This window comes from Schistocerca cancellata, chromosome 6 (genome assembly GCF_023864275.1).
Source record: "Schistocerca cancellata isolate TAMUIC-IGC-003103 chromosome 6, iqSchCanc2.1, whole genome shotgun sequence".
Taxonomy (NCBI): Eukaryota; Metazoa; Arthropoda; class Insecta; order Orthoptera; family Acrididae; genus Schistocerca; species Schistocerca cancellata.
In genome coordinates, this window is record NC_064631.1 from 431,052,470 (window position 1) to 431,070,717 (window position 18,248).

An 18,248-nucleotide genomic window follows, 5' to 3' on the forward strand; every position below is an offset into this window, starting at 1 on the left:
TTTTCTCGAAAGCCGTTTCAGATGTTTTGACTTGGTGTCCAGGCGTACTGGGGGCAAATTCTCTAGCATGTGTCGAAAAGATTTTTTTGTTATCTATTTAATTAATATAAACCAAAAACCCAATTTATCATAGAGATGGATAAGGAGAACAGAGTATCGTTCTTGGACGTTTTACTTAAAAGACAGACCGATGGAAAGACTTTTCAAAGTCACGTGTAGGGTATGGTAGAGTAATGTAAGGTAAGGTAAAGTTCTGCGTTTCTGGCGGCAAAGGTATCAATCCGGCCCCGTGGACCGCCGTATCGTTCTTTATCAATGGCGTCACTAGATGCAATGTGGAGGATCATGTGGTCAGCACACCTCTCTTCCGCTCGTTGTCGCGATTCTTGCCCTTGGAACCGCTACTAATGGGTCGAATAGCTCCTCAGTTGGTCTCATGAGGCTGAGTTCACCGTATCAGTTCTCCCACCAAGGAAATGTCCCTGGCAGTATCGGGAATATAACCTGGGTCCACCACTAGGCAGACAATCACGCTGACCACTCATCTATGGACTCGGGCAATGTTACGTTTATAGACAGATATTTACATAAGAACTCCAGGCACCAATCGCCAGGAAAAACATCTGCTCTATATATCACAATTTCATTAACTGGTATCATAGTGAATAAAGACACTATGTCCACACTTACAAGAATATGTGCGGGAACCATACTCAGGCGTTCAAATATCTTGATGAGATGAAAGCAATCTTTTATGTACGAGACAGTTTTCCCAATATAGGCCATATTTGTAAATGAGTTACAAGATATCTTGCTATTTGATGCATGGGGGAATTGATATCACAAACACTGAATCTTGGAGAAGCATCAGTTTTATGAGTTTTGAATACGTAATAAAATCTAGACGACACAGCTTAAGCCTTCAACAAGACATTTTCTTTCCCTTTTTGATTTGAAATAGACGACTTTATCAGAATATTTGTTTTCTTCAGTACGCCAGCTGTAGGATCTTTCCTAAGCAGAATATTTATTTGTTTCAGTGCACCGAATTTAGTGTCTTTCTTCTTTCTGCACTGTCCTCACGTTAAAAAATTGAAAGTTCTTCTTCGGTTATCCTTTTTATTCATAGCAACGCTAGCCTTCGCTTTGTCAGTAGGGAGAACCGCTATCTCCTTATGTGTATTCAAATGTTTGAAAGGCTTTCCCTCATCTTATGTTAAACTACTTTTCAAAGGTTCAGTGTGCCACAATACTCTAGTGGTTTCGAGTTGTATTTGCAGTTTCTTTGAGGAGATTTCGTATACATACGTTCACATTCACGATCATATCCTCAATTGGTATTTATCGGGTGCTGTGTCAAAATTTCCTCCTTTCACAACGACGGAAATCTCGAGGCAATATTCTCTCTGAGCAATTAATAACAGTATCAGACACACCATATTGCATGTACTTTCTACATTAGTGTGTAATTTTTCCAACGTCTTCTTATGCCTGTTAGTGTTGGTTAACGTTATAGCTTCCATGGGTCTGAACATAAGGCAGTCTATTTTATTCCAAAGACCTATTTGTACGTTACAAGCAATGAACAAATACAGTTGCTGCAACTTACAGGTAACAAAATCCACTGTCTCGTCTTGCATAATGTATCCTTTACTTGGAGTAACGTTGCTTCCGTATAATCATAAATCCGTTGAGCACTAAAAGCACTCCGTCTTCAGGCCACAAGTGGCCCGTCGGGACCATCCGACTGCCGTGTCATCCTCAACTGAGGATGCGGATAGGAGAGGCGTGTGGTCAGCACACCGCTCTCCCGGTTGTTATGATGGTTTTCTTTGACCGGAGCCGCTACTATTCGGTCGAGTAGCTCCTCAGTTGGCATCACGAGGCTGAGTGCACCCCGAAAAATGGCAACAGCACGTGGCGGCCTGGATGGTCACCCATCCAGGTGCCGTCCACGCCCGACAGCGCTTAAATGCGGTGATCTCATGGGAACCGGTGTATCCACTGCGGCAAGGCCGTTGCCTATAAATCCGTTGAGCTCTCCGAAAAACCCTGTTTCATTTTAAAAAGTTCGGTGTAGGAGACGAGCCTCTACTACGTAACAAGAACATTGAAGTACAAATTAACGTGCTTTCTTTTTACGTAAAAATTCCAGACGTCTGGCTGATTTTCAGACATTCTACTCATAGAATTTTCCGACCATACAATGAAGGCTTTCACGACCAGATGTTTTAGCTTCTGAACATGTCCAGTAAAGCTATGAGCGAACGATAGAAACTGAAAAGCTTAACTGAAGAGGACCATATAACCCTGAAGAGTTGCCAGCAGCCAAGACATCTGGTCGTGAAATCCTTCATTGTATGATCAGGAGGCTACAGGAAGAATGCAGCAGTGTTAGAGCCACTGTTGCTTCCAGCGTTGGCAGCTCTGTGTACTACACTCTGTACATCCCCAAAATCACGAAAAAAAATGCCGCCCGTGCTAGCTGTGCGGTCTGGGGCGCTTTGTTACGGGTCGCGCGGTTCTCCCCAAAGGAGGCTCGAGTCCTCTCTCTGGCGTGTGTGTGTGTGTGTGTTGTCCTTAGCGTAAGTTAGTTTAAGTTAGATTAAGTAGCTGTAAGCCTAGGGACCGATGACCTTAGCAGTTTGGTCCCATAGGAACGTATCACAAATTTCAAAATTTTTTGCACGAAAAATGTAATCCTTTATTCTTCCTACATTACGATAGATACGATGTATGGACTCTAAAATTCCGTTATTCTCTATCCTTCCTGGTGCTGCAGTTTTACATCTCAGTAGTGTACGTAAACGATCTGATACGCTCCATTTAGCGCAGGGTCGGCCATGTAGTGTCGAAGGTCACGAGCGCAGTGTGTGCGGGCCCTCGGAAGGCCAAGGCCCGGCCTGTCACTCGGCTTTGTTGGGCCCTCCTCGGAGGTTCCCAGGGAGCTAGTGGGTTTATTTAGTATTGCGGTGTGGCATTTTTCGGTCAGTACAACTCTGTTAGGTTCGGCTGAATCGTGGTGTCAGCACTGTTTACCCTTTGCTATTTCTTCGTGATATGGAGGACGTTCACAGGTCCAGTGTCTGTTTGCACAGAAAGGCAGCTAGCGATCTATCGTCACTAGGCTTTAAAATGAATGGGGATGACAGAAGAGAGGGATGAGTGCTCAATATATGTTATGCAGTCGAATAAGTGACAAGTACTGCAAATACTGCGTGACGAGTTTGACAAAGCACTGAAAGACCTGAGTCGAAACAAGGCCCCGGGAGTAGACAACATTCCATTAGGACTACTAACGGCCTTGGTAGAGCCAGTCCTGACAAAACTACCATCTGGTGAGCAAGATGTATGAGACAGCGAAATACCCTCAGGCTTCAAGAAAAATATAATAATTCCAATCCTTAAGAAATCAGGTGTTGACAGATGTGAAAATTTCCGAACTATCAGTTTAATAAGTCACAGCTGCAAAATACTAACACGAAGTCTTTATAGACGCAGGGAAAAACTGGTAGAAGCCGACCTCGGGGAAGGTCAGTTTGGATTCCGTAGAAATATTGGAACACGTGAGGTAATACTGACCTTAGAACTTATCTTAGAAGAAAGATTAAGGAAAGGCAAACCTACGTTTCTAGCATTTGTAGACTTAGAGAAAGCTTTTGACAATGTGGACTGGTATACTCTTTCGAATTCTGAAGGTGGCAGGGGTAAAATACAGGGAGCGAAAGGCTATTTACAATTTGTACAGAAAGCAGATGGCAGTTATAAGAGTCAAGGGGCATGAAAGGGAAGCAGCGGTTGGGAAGGGAGTGAGACAGGGTTGTAGCCTATCCCCGATGTTGTTCAATCTGTATATTGAGCAAGCAGTGAAGAAAACAAAAGAAAAATTTGGAGTAGGTATTAAAATCCATGGAGAAGAAATAAAAACTTTAAGGTTTGCCGATGACATTGTAATTCTGTCAGAGACAGCAAAGGACTTGGAAGAGCAGTTGAACGGAATGGACAGTATCTTGAAAGAAGGATATAAGATGAACATCAACAAAAGCAAAACTAGGATTATGGAATGTAGTCGACTTAAGTCAGGTGATGCTGAGGGAATTAGATTAGGAAATGAGACACTTAAAGTAGTAAAGGAGTTTTGCTATTTGGGGAGCAAAATAACTGATGATGGTCGAAGTAGAGAAGATATAAAATGGAGACTGGCAATGGCAAGGAAAGCGTTTCTGATGAAGAGAAATTTGTTACCATCGAGTAATGATTTAAGTGTCAGGAAGTCGTTTCTGAAAGTATTTGTAAGGAGTGTAGCATTGTATGGAAGTGAAACATGGACGATAAATAGTTTGGACAAGAAGAGAATAGAAGCTTTCGAAATGTGGTACTTCAGAAGAATGCTGAAGTTTAGATGGGTAGATCACATAACTAATGATGAGGCATTGAATAGAATCGGGGAGAAGAGGAGTTTGTGGCACAACTTGACAAGAAGAAGGGAGCGGTTGGTGGGACATGTACTGAGGCATCAAGGGATCACAAATTTAGCATTGGAGGGCAGCGTGGAGGGTAAGAATCGTAAAGGGAGACCAAGAGATGAGTACACTAAGCAGATTCAGGATGTAGGTTGCAGTAAGTACTGGGAGATGAAGAAGCTTGCACAGGATAGGGTAGCATGGAGAGCTGCATCAAACCAGTCTTAGGACTGAAGACCACAACAACAACAACAACTGCAAAGTTGCTATTAAACATTACAATACCATGCACAAAAAATTTAAGGATTTAGTTAGCAACGAAAGAGCAAAAATTTACAACGATAGAGAGACGGGATTCATTGTTCTCTACATCAAGGAGTAGTTTAAGCTAAATCTGGAGGCATGTGGCGCATGAAGAAATTAGTGGTACAAATGGAAAATTTCCGAAGTCGTAAGTAAGGTTAAATTTGTACGCAGGTAGCACGTGAAGAAATTGGTTCTGCGAATAGAAAGTTTGTGAATTCGCAAGCGTTATTCCGCTGCCAGCTGCTACAGTTTTCAATGGAAATGAGCGAAGAGAATGTGTATTTTATACATCACTGCGAAGTGTGTCAGTAAATTAAAGGGGTAAATCTGGAACGATTTTTCGATTTAAAACTCGCTATTGTTGAATTTACGAAGAGAAAAGGATTGCAGGACGAAAATTAGAACATCTGAAATGGATTGCAAACCCCGTATTTTAAGCACACCTGACGGCACACTGCCCACAGGACACTGCTAGGTCAGGAGCAACTAGTTTCTGATTTGTTGGGGATGCATTTAAAGAGAAAATCACGCTGTAGAAGGAACACATTCCGGCAAACACAGCGCCGTTCCATAAGCTCTCTAGCCTTAAAGAAAACGCGAGTTCTGAAGATCTCATTGTGGCCTTGAAAGAATTATAGGATTAGTTTCCTACTCGCTTTGCGAAAATTGCCAGCCTTACATCTGTTTTCATGACGCTTACCATTTTGGTTGAAAGACCTCCTGAGTATGTGCAGATATAACTGACTGATCTGCAAGGTCAGTCCCGCTTTAAAGACAAATCCCTTTAACGTTAACACTGTCCAGGCTCCTCCATTGCTTTCCCCGAGTAGAGTTTCCACGTGTCCGTAATGAGTCTGCAAAATCTCTAAAATATTTCGATTAACATGTGAGTGCGAAAGACGGTTTTTCGATTATGCAACTAAATAAGTCACGATAACGTGGTAACCTCAGAGTGAAAAATGCGTGAAATTGTCTGCACCTGTCCGTATGCTAACAGTTTGTACCAGATAAGAATTAATTAAATAATAGTTTAGATTTGTTTTGTTTCTTGTGTGCGCTGTTGAAAAATATGAAATATAAAACCAAGTCTAACGCTCTGCGATTGCACTGCCATTTAAATGCGGCGCGTTCGTAGTTTCCCCCTCCAGACATTCGGAGAGCGTGACGTGGCGTTACGGAAACTTGGGAGCCCGGCTAAGGTCTATGGCAGTCGTGCCAGGGCAAGGCTCGCAGGCGGTATTCTCGGCCACCCCTCATGTAGCATGTGTATACTATCAAGTTCCGTCTTTGTCATTGCCATAACGTTGCATTATTCCACATTTAGAGAGAGCAATTTTTCTTTACACAAAGTAAGATTTTGTTCATGCCGTTTTGTAACCATTAGAAATGCTGTTCCATGTTCAGTGCCTTCTTCTCTGTGGGACCTCACCCAGAAAAGGTGAAATAAATTCATAAAGGGTCGTATTCGTGGGTGAAATTTGCTATGAATACTGAAAAGAGCGCCAGTATCAGGAGACTACGTAACAATGTCAAGAAGAAAAAGAAGGAGAGAATTAAGTCTCCACGTTCTTAAACAGGGGCTCGTATCTATTGCTTTAGAGTACAGATATAAGGTCAATTCCCTGTACGAAGAACTGGTTCGTGTATGGAGGTCGGAACCCTATTCATCAGTGCAGGCGCAAATTTAAACAGCAATTCACGCTTGCTGCCTCATCAGCAGTTTCGCCCGGTTCCAGGAAGAGCGCCAGTGTATTTTCACTTAACAGCCCTCGTGAAACCACTCTCGGGCCCTCATCTCTTATTAATTATGAATACTGAAAAGAGCGCCAGTATCAGATCTCGCTGGCCGGTCCCGGAGAGTTAATTTGATATTCCGCCACAAAATAACGTGGGCGTCCCAGTAGCGGGGCCGCAGCCGCCGTGCTGCGTGGACAGTGGAGGGACGACTGATTGCGCCGCCGGTCCGGACTCGATGAGCCACGCGCCGACCCGTTCGACTATTACAAGTCACGCCGCTCCCCATTATGACAGAATGGGGCCCTCCGGACGAACAAACTTCTGCGTTTTTCCTCGGCACAGTTCTTATGAAGTGAGCCTCGCGTCGGTAAACAAAGCAGATTTAGCTTTAGTATTCCCCTGAGAGTTTGTAATGATTTTTCTCTTGCCCTTTTGTCCTCTTTCTCGTAAAGTCGCGAAAGATCCATTAGGTTCCGACATCCACATCTCTGAACGGATGAGCCACGCGTGAGACTTTATTAAAGAGGGTGGGGCGAATAAAAGTGGCCAGGAGAATCGAGTTGCAGGGTACAAAGAAACGCAGCAGAGGAATGGAAATACAATGCTAACTTGACTTTAGAAGGAGTTAAAACAGATCACCATTCATCTTTTGGCCATTTTGGGTCCTGGTCAGAAAGTTGCTGAAGGCACATGGTAGTTGGGCTGTTAGAATTGCTGCAGTCTCATCCGAAATGTTCTGCTGCAATTGTAGACACATCAATAAAAAGTTTTGCATCATCCTGGTTCCCAGAACTCCTGAAGATAGACGTTGATTCTGGATATTGTATCATAGACACAGTCCCTTTGACTGTTCAGAGATGTCACTAAACCCGCCCAAAGATGTAAACAACCATGCATGAGCAGCGCCTATTAGGTGGAGGGGTTCCGAAAGCCGATCAGTTCCAGTCGTTCCACCAGGAAGGAGGTACACAGCTCCTGTTGGCTATAGTTCAACCGTGCCTACACGGTCAATACCGCGGTTCGATCGTATCCGCATTGTTACTTTCTGCCAGGAAGAGATCTCAACAAGGGAAGTGTCTAGGCGTCTCGGAGTGAACCAAAGCGATGTTGTTCGGATATGGCCGGCCGTTGTGGCCGAGCGGTTCTAGGCGCTTCAGTCCGGAACCGCGCTGCTGCTACCATCGCAGGTTCGAATCCTGCCTCGGGTATGGATGTGTGCGATGTCCTTAGGTTAGTTAGGTTTAAGTAGTTTCTAAGCCTAGGGGACTGATGACCTTAGATGCTAAGTCCCATAGTGCTCAGAGCCATTTTGTTCGGACATGGAGGAGATACAGAGAGACAGGAACTGTCGATGACATGCCTCGTTCACGCCGCCCAAGGGCTACTACTGCAGTGGATGACCGCTACCTACGGATTACGGCTTGGTGGAACACTGACAGCAACGCCACCATGTTGAATAATGCTTTTCGTGCAGCCACAGGGCGTCGTGTTACAACTCAAACTGTGCGCAATAGGCTGCATGATGCGTAACTTCACTCCCGACGTCCATGGTGGGGTCCATCTTTGCAACCAAGGCGCCATGCAGCGCCGTACAGATGGTTCCAACAACATGCCGAATGGACCGCTCAGGATTGGCTTCACGTTCTCTTCACCGACAAGTGTCGCGTATGCCTTCTGCCAGACAATCGTCAGAGACGTGTTTGGAGGCAACCCGGTCAGACTGAACTCCGTAGACACACTGCCCAGTAAGAGCAGCAAGGTGGAGGTTCCCTGATGTTTTGGGATGGCAATATGTGGGGCTGACGTACGCCACTGGCGGCTACGGAAGGCGCCGAAACGGCTGTACGATACGTGAATGCCATCCTCTGACCGATAGTGCAACCACATCGGCAGAATACTGGCGAGGAATTCGTCTTCATGGACGACACTTTGCACTCCCTTCGTGTACATCTTGTGAATGAATTCCTTCAGGACAACGACATCGCTCGCCTAGAGTGGCAGGCATGTTCTCTAGACATGAACCCTATCGAACATGTCTGGGATACATTGAAAAGGGCTGTTTACGGACGACGTGGCCCACCAACCACTCCAAGGGATCTACGCCGAATCGCCGTTGAGGACTGGGACAATATGGACCAACAGTGCCTTGATGAACTTGGGGATAACATGCCACGACGAATTCAGGCATGTATCAATGCAAGGTGACGTGCTGCTAGGTATTAGAGGTACCGGTGTTTACAGCAATCTGGACCACCACCTCTGAAGGTCTCGCTGTATGGTGGTACAACATGCAATGTGTGGTTTCACGAGCAATAAAAAGGGCGGAAATGATGTTTATGTTGACCTCTATTGCAATTTTTTGTACGGGTTCCGGAACTCTTGGAACCGATGTGACGCAAAACTTATTTTGATTTGTGTATAAGACTATAAGGGTTGTTCCGATACACCTTAGACTTGAGGGCTCCACATATGAAGTAGTCGCACACTGACGGGAGAGGTGACCTGGGTGTCCAGCGAGGACCGCGACCAGACTGACCTCTGCTAACAACTGTCAGGCTTGAAGATTGTATAAATGTGCACCAAAGTTCGGCTGGCTGTATGGGCACTTGCTCTATACTGCTGGAAGTAACTGTAGGTCTTTTCCTCTTTCATTACTCCTGCCAAAAATGGTTTCAAAATGTTGGCGATGTAACGCGCCGAAGTCGGCGACGGCTGAAAGAAGATGGGATCAATGATACGGCGTACAGACACTGTACACCAAAATCCAACCTTCTAATCATGCAATGGTATTTCGTGGAAGTTTTGCGAATTCTCCACTGCCCCGAACCCTCGATTCTATAAGCTGTCATAAGCACTCAGGTGAAACCAGGCTCCATCAGACATAAAGAATAGATCCATGTCCAAGCCACTCATTGTTATCTCAGTAAACAGCCACTCACAAAACTGGAGGCGCTGAGGAGCATCTGCTGATTTTAGTGCATGAACAACAGACACTCCGTAAAACATCGAAGTGAATAAATAGTGGGAGAGAAGTCAGTATTAAGAAATTCAAGCACCGATGTATAACGATTGGTTAATGTTGTACAATGTTTGCATGGAAGGGAAATTGTTGTCTTGCTAACAGAAATATAATAGGCCAGCATTTTGCAGAGCTGCTTTCATTGGTGCACTATAACTGTACAGGGCCGGCCGCGGTGGCCGTGCGGTTCTAGGCGCTCCAGTCCGGAGCCGCACTGCTGCTACGGTCGCAGGTTCGAATCCTGCCTCGGGCATGGGTGTGTGTGTGATGTCCTTAGGTTAGTTAGGTTTAAGTAGTTCTAAGTTCTAGGGGACTGATGACCACAGCAGTTGAGTCCCATAGTGCTCAGAGCCAAATGAACCATTTGAACTGTACAGATTTGAAGAGTCGATAACAAAGACATCAACAGTACAGAACAGTTCGCCTTCTGATAGAGATTAATGAGAGAACTCTCTGGCTTGGCACACAGTGAAGGAGTCTTAGGTCTGGATTATGGAAAAGAACATCTGACTCTGAGACTGCGTCTGGAGATTGGGTGGAAAAGCTGTATGTCGCAATTAGCAGCAGGTCGCGGCACCCGCTACGCTACACGCGTCTCAGTGTTCAATATGACGAGAAATCGAATCTTGGAAAAGCAGGGTAGAACTAGTGCGTATTTGTAGGAATGCTGTTACTATTAGCCTCATTTTGGAATCCAGTGATTTTTACGAGTGGTTAAACGCTCATTGCGACTGAATCGGTAATGTTAGCTGCATATGCAGTTTCTCAGTCTTCTACCTGATTCAGGCAGTCATTGCATGATCACCATGAGTTTATCTTCCGGTAAGTCATGTACATATTGCGGTCTTGTTCTGTTCACCTGAACCATCCAGTCTTTGGCGAATTAGATTAGTACTGACTCATGTTAACAACTGGTAACTTTCTTGATGTCTGCACTTCTTGTGATCAGACAGTTCCTGTAATATTCGTAATTTGTTGTTCATGTACGCCAGAAGAGAATTTTGTAATAAATATGTATCAATATGGGCCATTGTTTTATTTCGCAACTAGGTGAACATCCTGGTTTTTAACAAAAGACATGCCTGACGTTTGCTGGGACCACCTCTGTCCTACGAATCATCCGTAGAGGAACACCTTTTCCATCGTATGTATGAGTCCACGGAGAGCGATCGAACTATCGGCCAGTACAACCCATGCGGACCCTTCTGGCATTCACAGGGGTATGTCAAAAGCTCAGCTGTACCCTCACTATACGTGAAGTTTTAGATCATTGTTCGTCTACATGCCCTCGAGACTTGAAATATTGCATCAGAGTCACGTCATTAGAGTACTTCTAGTTCTGGAAGGTATGAAAACTATGGAGCTTGGGATCTTCACACAATAATTCCGGGCAATCTGTGCCGATTTATTTCTTTAATTACTTGGAAGACAAAATAGGAGCAGTAACCTATCACTTCTTTTCTTACTTTTCTGTCCGCACGCTTCTATATTTCTCCATAACTGCATGAAGCTCGAAGCACTTCACTTTCCTTCTTTTTCTACAGATATTCATTAATATTAGTGGCCTTCCCACCTTTAAGTGCGTTATCTATTTGCAGAATTACCAGAGCAGTAGAAACTTCCACTATTAAACTTCAAGCTCATTGTAGAGAAATATGTTTGTGTAACATATTATATGAACTGTGAACATTGTTCACTGCCATGTAATGTAAAGAAAATATTTACATTGGTCTTTGGGCCATCAGTCTTCTGGCTGGGTTGATGCGGCCCGCCGTGACTTCCTCTCTTGTGCCAACCGCTTCAGCTCAGAGTAGCATCTGTATCCCACTCCTCAGTCATGTCTGGCATGTGGTGCAATTTCTGTCCTTCCTTTCAGTTTTTACCCTCGACAGCTCCCTCTACAACCATCCAAGGTACTCTCTGATGTCTTAACACATATCCTACCATCCAGTCACTCCTTTTTCTCATTGTCCTTCATATGTTCCTTTTCTTGCCCATTCTGAGGAGAACTTCCACATTCCTTATCTTGTCAGTCCTCCTAATTTTCAACATCCTTCTATAGCACCATATCTCAAACGCTTCGATTCTTTTCTTTTTCTGTTTTCCCACAGCCCATGATTTGCTACCACACATTGCTGCGCTCCAAACGTACATTCTCGGAAATGTCTCCTTCAAATTAAGGCTTATGTTTACTACTAATAGGCTTCTTTTGTCCAAATTTCCCTATTTCCTGATGTACTTCACTTTTTATGTTCTTCTTTGGTCCATCATGTGGTTTTTTTCTTCCAAAACAGTAAAATTCCTTAACTATTTTTACTTTGTGGTTATCAGTTCTGGCGTTAAGTTCACCGCCAATGTCATATTTGCTACTCCTCATCACTTTCACCTTTCATTTGTTTACTATTAATCCATATTAAACTGTTCATTGTTTTCAATAAGTCTTGTAATTCTTCTACAATTTTACTCAGGATACCAAGTCATCAGAAAATCTGATCACTCATAACCTTTCACCTTCAAATTTAATTCCGCACTTGAAGCTATCTTTTATTTTCGTCATTGCTTCTTCGATAAACGGATTGAACAGTATGGGTGAATGACTGCATCCCCATCTCACACCCTTTTTAATCCGAGCGCTTCGTTCTTGGTCTTCTCGTCTTATTGTTCTCTCTTGATTCATGTACATATTGTATACTGCCGTCTTTCCCTTTAGCTTACTCCTATTTTTCTCAGAATTTCAAAGATCCTGCACCATTTTACATTGTCGAACGATTCTTCTCAGTCGACAAATCCTACGACTGTGTCCTGATGTTTCTTATTTCTTGCTTCTATCACCAGTAGCCAGGTCAGACCGGCCTCTTTGGTTTCCTTATTATTCCGAAATCCAGCATTGTTCCAAGTTTTCTTTTCTGTTCATCTGTATATTATTCCTGACAGCATCTTGGATGCTTGAGCTGTTAAAGTGACTGTACGATATTTCCCGCACTTATCTTTCCTTTCTATCTTCGGAATTGTGTGGATGATATTTTACCAGAAGTCGCATGGTATGTCTCCAGTCTCACAGATTCTACACATCAACTTTAATAGTCATGTTGCCAGTTCCCCAATTTATTTTAGAAATTTCGAACGAATGTTATACATCCCTTCTGCCTCATTTGATCGTAAGTCTTCCAGATCTCTTTTGAATACTAAATCCTCTGTGTCTTTCATTTCGACTATAGTTTCTTTTGGCGGAACTAGCTCCCTGTAACAAAGGCATAATTTGTAAACGTTCTCGATAGTGACTCGTTGAAAGCTGTGAGATAAAGGTCATCAGAACAAGTCTTATGGCTTCAATGAGCCTGGGGAAACATGAGCTGATAAGGCTAATGTTAAGCCTGGGTTCGCACTTTACACAGCGGTGCTTCAGCGAAACTGCTCCTGCGCGGTTTCCCAAAGGTACTTGCAATCGGTTTTAATCCTGCTGACAGGTGGCTAAGGTGACTTCTCGGCAGAGTCGAGCTCCTTCAGTGAGGTAACTTCCCCTGACTAGTTTTCGAATGGTGTGTGGAACTGACAGTGGCTGTCCCTAAGTTTCTTAATCGATTTGATCTGTTTTGGATATGAGTTCTTTAGTGTAGGTACTCCTTGATGAAATGAAAATGTTGCCCAGGTTAAAGATAAAGGGTAGATATTTCTTCACAAATACAACAGTAATTTACCTTACTCCTTGTAGAAAGTTTCGTTCTGAATTGCAGGACTCAGCTGCGATCGCGCATCGACCTAACCACTTTAGTTAAAATTTAAAAAAAGTTTGAAGAATTAGTAAGCTGAGTGCATAGAGGGGTCTAAGATAGCGGAAGTTTTGAGTCTGATCGTGAAAGATGCTTAGAAGTCTCGGTTGAGAGACTGTTTTCTGTGAATATTTTAATTTTGCAAATTGTCTTAGACAGATTAGGAGGGCTAATGTTTTTCTCTGTTGAAAGGAACTGCAAATTACGGCCTATCGTTGAAGATAAAGAGCATTTCATAAGAAGTAGTTTCATGTTGAAGTGTTCATTCGCAATCAACAAGGAAATTCTTAAAATCTATGTTATCACAGTATCCACAAGAATGAAAAAGTGTGTCATGAAATATTTGGAGGACAAGTAGACAAGTAGACATTTGATATGTGCCGTTGCAGAAATCTGTATGTTAAGTGATGGCGTGACCATAAATGAATAGGAGAAGAAAACATGAAAGGAGTGTGTTTCACATTCTTCGTATGAAAACACCTTTCGTCATCTTCACACAAATTTTACAAGGTCTCTCCACCCCCCCCCCCCCTCTCTCTCTCTCTCTGTCTCTATCTGTTTAGTGCTACCTGCAGGCCTCGTAGTATTACTAGTTTCCATATTTTATGTGGTCATTCTGCAGTTGTTATGAGAGCGGAAGAGATAGTGTTTGGTTTTGTATGTTACTTAACACCTGAATATATTTTCGGAATCTTAACTACCGACTGCACAGTGTGTAAATGCACGCACGCACCTGAACATACGACTGAAGATTGGTGAATATATTTTTAGAAATGTCTCTCTAACAGCGCAGTATTTTGTGAACGTTGATGGATTTGCTTATTTGTGAAATAAAGCTTGTTTCATTCACCTTCTCCTTGCATTACGCTGCAACGTGTGTGATGTTCCTAGAATTTTGTGACGACGGATAATCTTGGCTAAAGCTTGTTGAATAGTTTGAACCATTTCAAAAACTTACGAAGCATAAAATCACAATTTTTTTTATTGAAAACTTCACTGTTGCGTGAAAAGTATGGTGAGTTACGACTTTTCTGTATGGATGTTCTAACGCAAAGGTTGAATTTCTTAGAGGTGCAAGAGGCATTAGTTAAAAAAAATTGCAGATTTTAGACAGCTTCTAAATACTTTCCACGAGATAATATGGATTCCAGACAGCAAGACAGGTGATTTCTTGCGAAAACGTAGACAATAGCTTCAAATTATAGCTCCCAATCTTAATGATAGTGCTTTGCACGAAAAGTAAAAAGAGCAAAATGTAAATTATTCTGTGAAACGTAATCTTGGTTTCTCTTCCAGTGGGTCTACAGCACACTTGATGTCGAGGAATGACGTACTTTTATTTTGGGTACAGGTTTCTGCTGCACTGTTAATGTATTTATTCGTGATTGCAGAGTTACACGATGAGCTCATTTCGGCGCTTTGCCATTATTAAACGTGACTGTGCAAATTCTATAATAGGTATAATATTGTTTCTACGCCTACGTTAGTTTCTGTGTCTACATATGGAACATTGTGCTTATTCTTAGCTTGTATGACGTGGTCCATGTTGCAATTTATTGTTTGTTTTTCGTAACATGTCCTCTGTCACTGTTGCAGCCGCATCAGCGATGCGGCGTCTTAACACTGGCATATCGCCCACTTTGGTCACTCACTCACTCACTCACTCTCTCTCTCTCTCTCTCTCTCTCTCTCTCACACACACACACACACACACACACACATGAAATCCAGCGGGGTAATGTCGAAGGAACGTGGTGGCCAGGCAATGGGGCCTCTGCATGCCATACAGCGACTGGGAAATTTCGTATACAGGAACTTGCGAACATCAGTTGACCAATGGGGCGAACCTTCATCTTGTTGGAAGATGATGTTGGGTTGCAAGTCTTGTATCTGAGGGTATACAAAGTGCTCCAACGTGTCCAAGTACACTGATCCATTCACTACGTTTTCTACAGAGAAGAATAGTCCAACAATCGTGTATTGAAGTAACCCACACCGGACGTTCAATTTAGGGCTAGCACGAACATGCACATGGGTAGCACTCCAATGCTCCGAGCCACAAATACGAACATAACGTGGATTAACCGTTCCTGATACACGAGAAGGTGACTTTGTCTGATAATGGACATTTTTCCAGGACGCTGGGAATTCGTGTCAATAGCTGCAGCATGTCCGTAGCAAGTAGATGTGGCATGGTTCGCTGTTCGGCATCAGATGTTGCAGAACTTGTACTTCGTAAGCACACAAACGAAGGCGCTGGTGTACTACACCACGCAGTGTTATTGGGGTTCATTGAGTTGCCTTGATACCTATCGAACTGACTTACTCGGGCTTCTGAGAAACGCTTTCTCCCCACTGTCTTATCCGAAATACAATGACGTGCTCCGCCAGAACGTTTCACAACACTTCCTGTTGCCAGTAACTTAATACCATTCCTTAACTGTTTTCACGTGAATCACATCCATACAACATACGATAACCTGCTTGCACATTAATCGACGATTTTGTTTCGGCAAACCACACTTCCGCTGCTATGGAGTCGCCATTTTCCGTTCACGCTATCATGCTGCACTCTGGCGACAATTGTTGGCACATCTGACGCGAGAAATTAAATTCTTTTAGATGCTCTAGCACATGGAGAAATTTCGGTCTCATGTCTGCTGTAGTTTCATCTATTCCTGAACCTTTGAAATGTGGAAGGTTCGTAAGGGACATCCAATACTTAATTTGCTGGCGGTGCTGATCCAGTAGGAGTGAGCCCAATTCTGAACTTGTAGTAATAACTAATAACTTATATAAAAACAGACAAATAATGTTTTCTGTGAATTTAACTGTCTATCTAACTTGTCGCCATAATTACATCACATCATCTTATTTCAATGAGACTCATGTCAGGTAAAGATATCAATATTAGATACAGTGTTCGACTGGAAAATACGTAAAGAAAGACACACGGTGTTTCACCCAGTAAGTAAGTAAACTCAACATTCGTATTTCAAAACTCTTTGGAAAACGTTTACCAGAAAAATGAGCAGATTTGTATGACCACGTTACCGTATAATGTGGTACAAGAGGGGACGACAGTCAAGAGGTAGGTACGGACGTACCGGTATATGCAGCAAAACTAATGGAAAACAAAGGCTTTAGTAGATGTACAAAGAGTTAGAGATTGATTGAGGGACGTAAATAGTGAAAAGTGGTATCAACACTATTGAACTAAATGATTATAAAAAAATATGTCCAACTTCAGGAGAGCAATTAAATAATCACACGACCATAGCCAGTGATAAAAAAGAAAAGGAACAAAATTCGCCAAAGTCGCGAACAGCATTTCGCATGCCGTTTCCCAAGGAGACCTCGGTGTGTCTGTAGAGAGCGCGACTGCGGTTTCGCCTGAGAATTTAGTTTTTACCTATTAGCCACTCGACCGCAGAAGCACAGTTCGGTCTTCCAATTTCACACAAGAATGAGCCTTCTGTTTATGGGAGCGGCCTCCTCGCCGTTGAAAAAGTAGTTGGCTCCTCCTTCGTTCCTGCCTCTCTTTGCTTTCGTGTCTGTCACACCTCAGCATGGGTTCAATCTCTAATAAAAATCTATCAACAAAGAAAACAGCTGCCCATTTTCCAGTGGCGATCAGAATTTGAAATAGTAAAACATTTGACTCGCTGCTCTTCTGTTCTGCTCTGTGCTTGACTAGTCAGTCAGAGACTTGGAGGGCCTGTTTTTTTAGACTACTCTACCAATTGCTTTCACGGGATTGTTGGACAAGGATTTAAAAAGTCTGTAAGTATATTTGCCTCGTGAAATTGTTATACCTCAGCAGAAGATCTTCAAAATGGCTCTGAGCACTACGGGACTCAACATCTATGGTCATCAGTCCCCTAGAACTTAGAACTACTTAAACCTAACTAACCTAAGGACATCACACAACACCCAGTCATCACGAGGCAGAAAAAATTCCTACCCCCGCCGGGAATCGAACCCGGGAACCTGTGCGCGGGAAGCGAGAACGCTACCGCACGACCACGAGCCGTTCAGTTATCATGCAATAAACATTCCTAAAGGCGCTTCTGTTCTATACCGCTCCCGCCTCTGTCTCTTTCTTTTTCTCGTCTTCACCTGTCTCATAATCATTTCTATTCATCGAAGCACATCCACACTACTTTACGTTTCTCTGGGAACAGTATGAATGCGATTATAATTTAGCAACTAAAGACAAAGAACTAAGTTACGGGTTTGAAGTTTAATGTGTTTGAAACTCATTAATTGCCATTCATATTTTGCCAGTGTTTGGTGCAATCTTCCATAAAATATTCTAGCAACTGAGAACAGAGCAGTCAACACCATGAAAATGCGAAGACGTTCACTACATTCCAGTAAGAATGACATTTGTAATATTAACTTGAAAATTTTTATTCGCGGATCATTTCATGTATCGCATGCTCTTGGCTTATACTGTAGACATGTGTCCTAACCAAACAATGTTTGTTCCTTAGACCTTCGGCACGCAACAATTAAACGGAACATCTAATATACTACTGGCAATTAAAATTGCTACACCAAGAAGATGATAAACGGGTATTCATTGGACAAATATATTATACTAGAATTGACATGTGATTACATTTACACGCAATTTGGGTTCATAGATCCTGAGAAATCAGTACCCAGAATAACCACCTCTGGCCGTAATAACGGCCTTGATACGCCTGGGCATTGAATCAAACAGAGCTTGGATGGAGTGTACAGGTACAGCTGTACATGCAGCTTCAACACGATGCCACGGTTCATCAAGAGTAGTGACTGGCGTATTGTGACGAGCCAGTTTCTCGGCCACCATTGACCAGACGTTTTCTGTTGGTGAGAGATTGGTGAGAGATCTGGAGAATGTGCTGGCCAGGGCAGCAGTCGAACATTTTCTGTATGCAGAAAGGCCCGTACAGGACCTGCAAC

General features: G+C 43.1%; 1 pseudogene; it reads right to left on the minus strand.

Annotated features, from left to right (window-relative positions):
- Positions 1–1,905: 1,905 nt before the first annotated feature.
- Positions 1,906–2,023, minus strand: LOC126089668 (5S ribosomal RNA; annotated as a pseudogene).
- Positions 2,024–18,248: the final 16,225 nt, after the last annotated feature.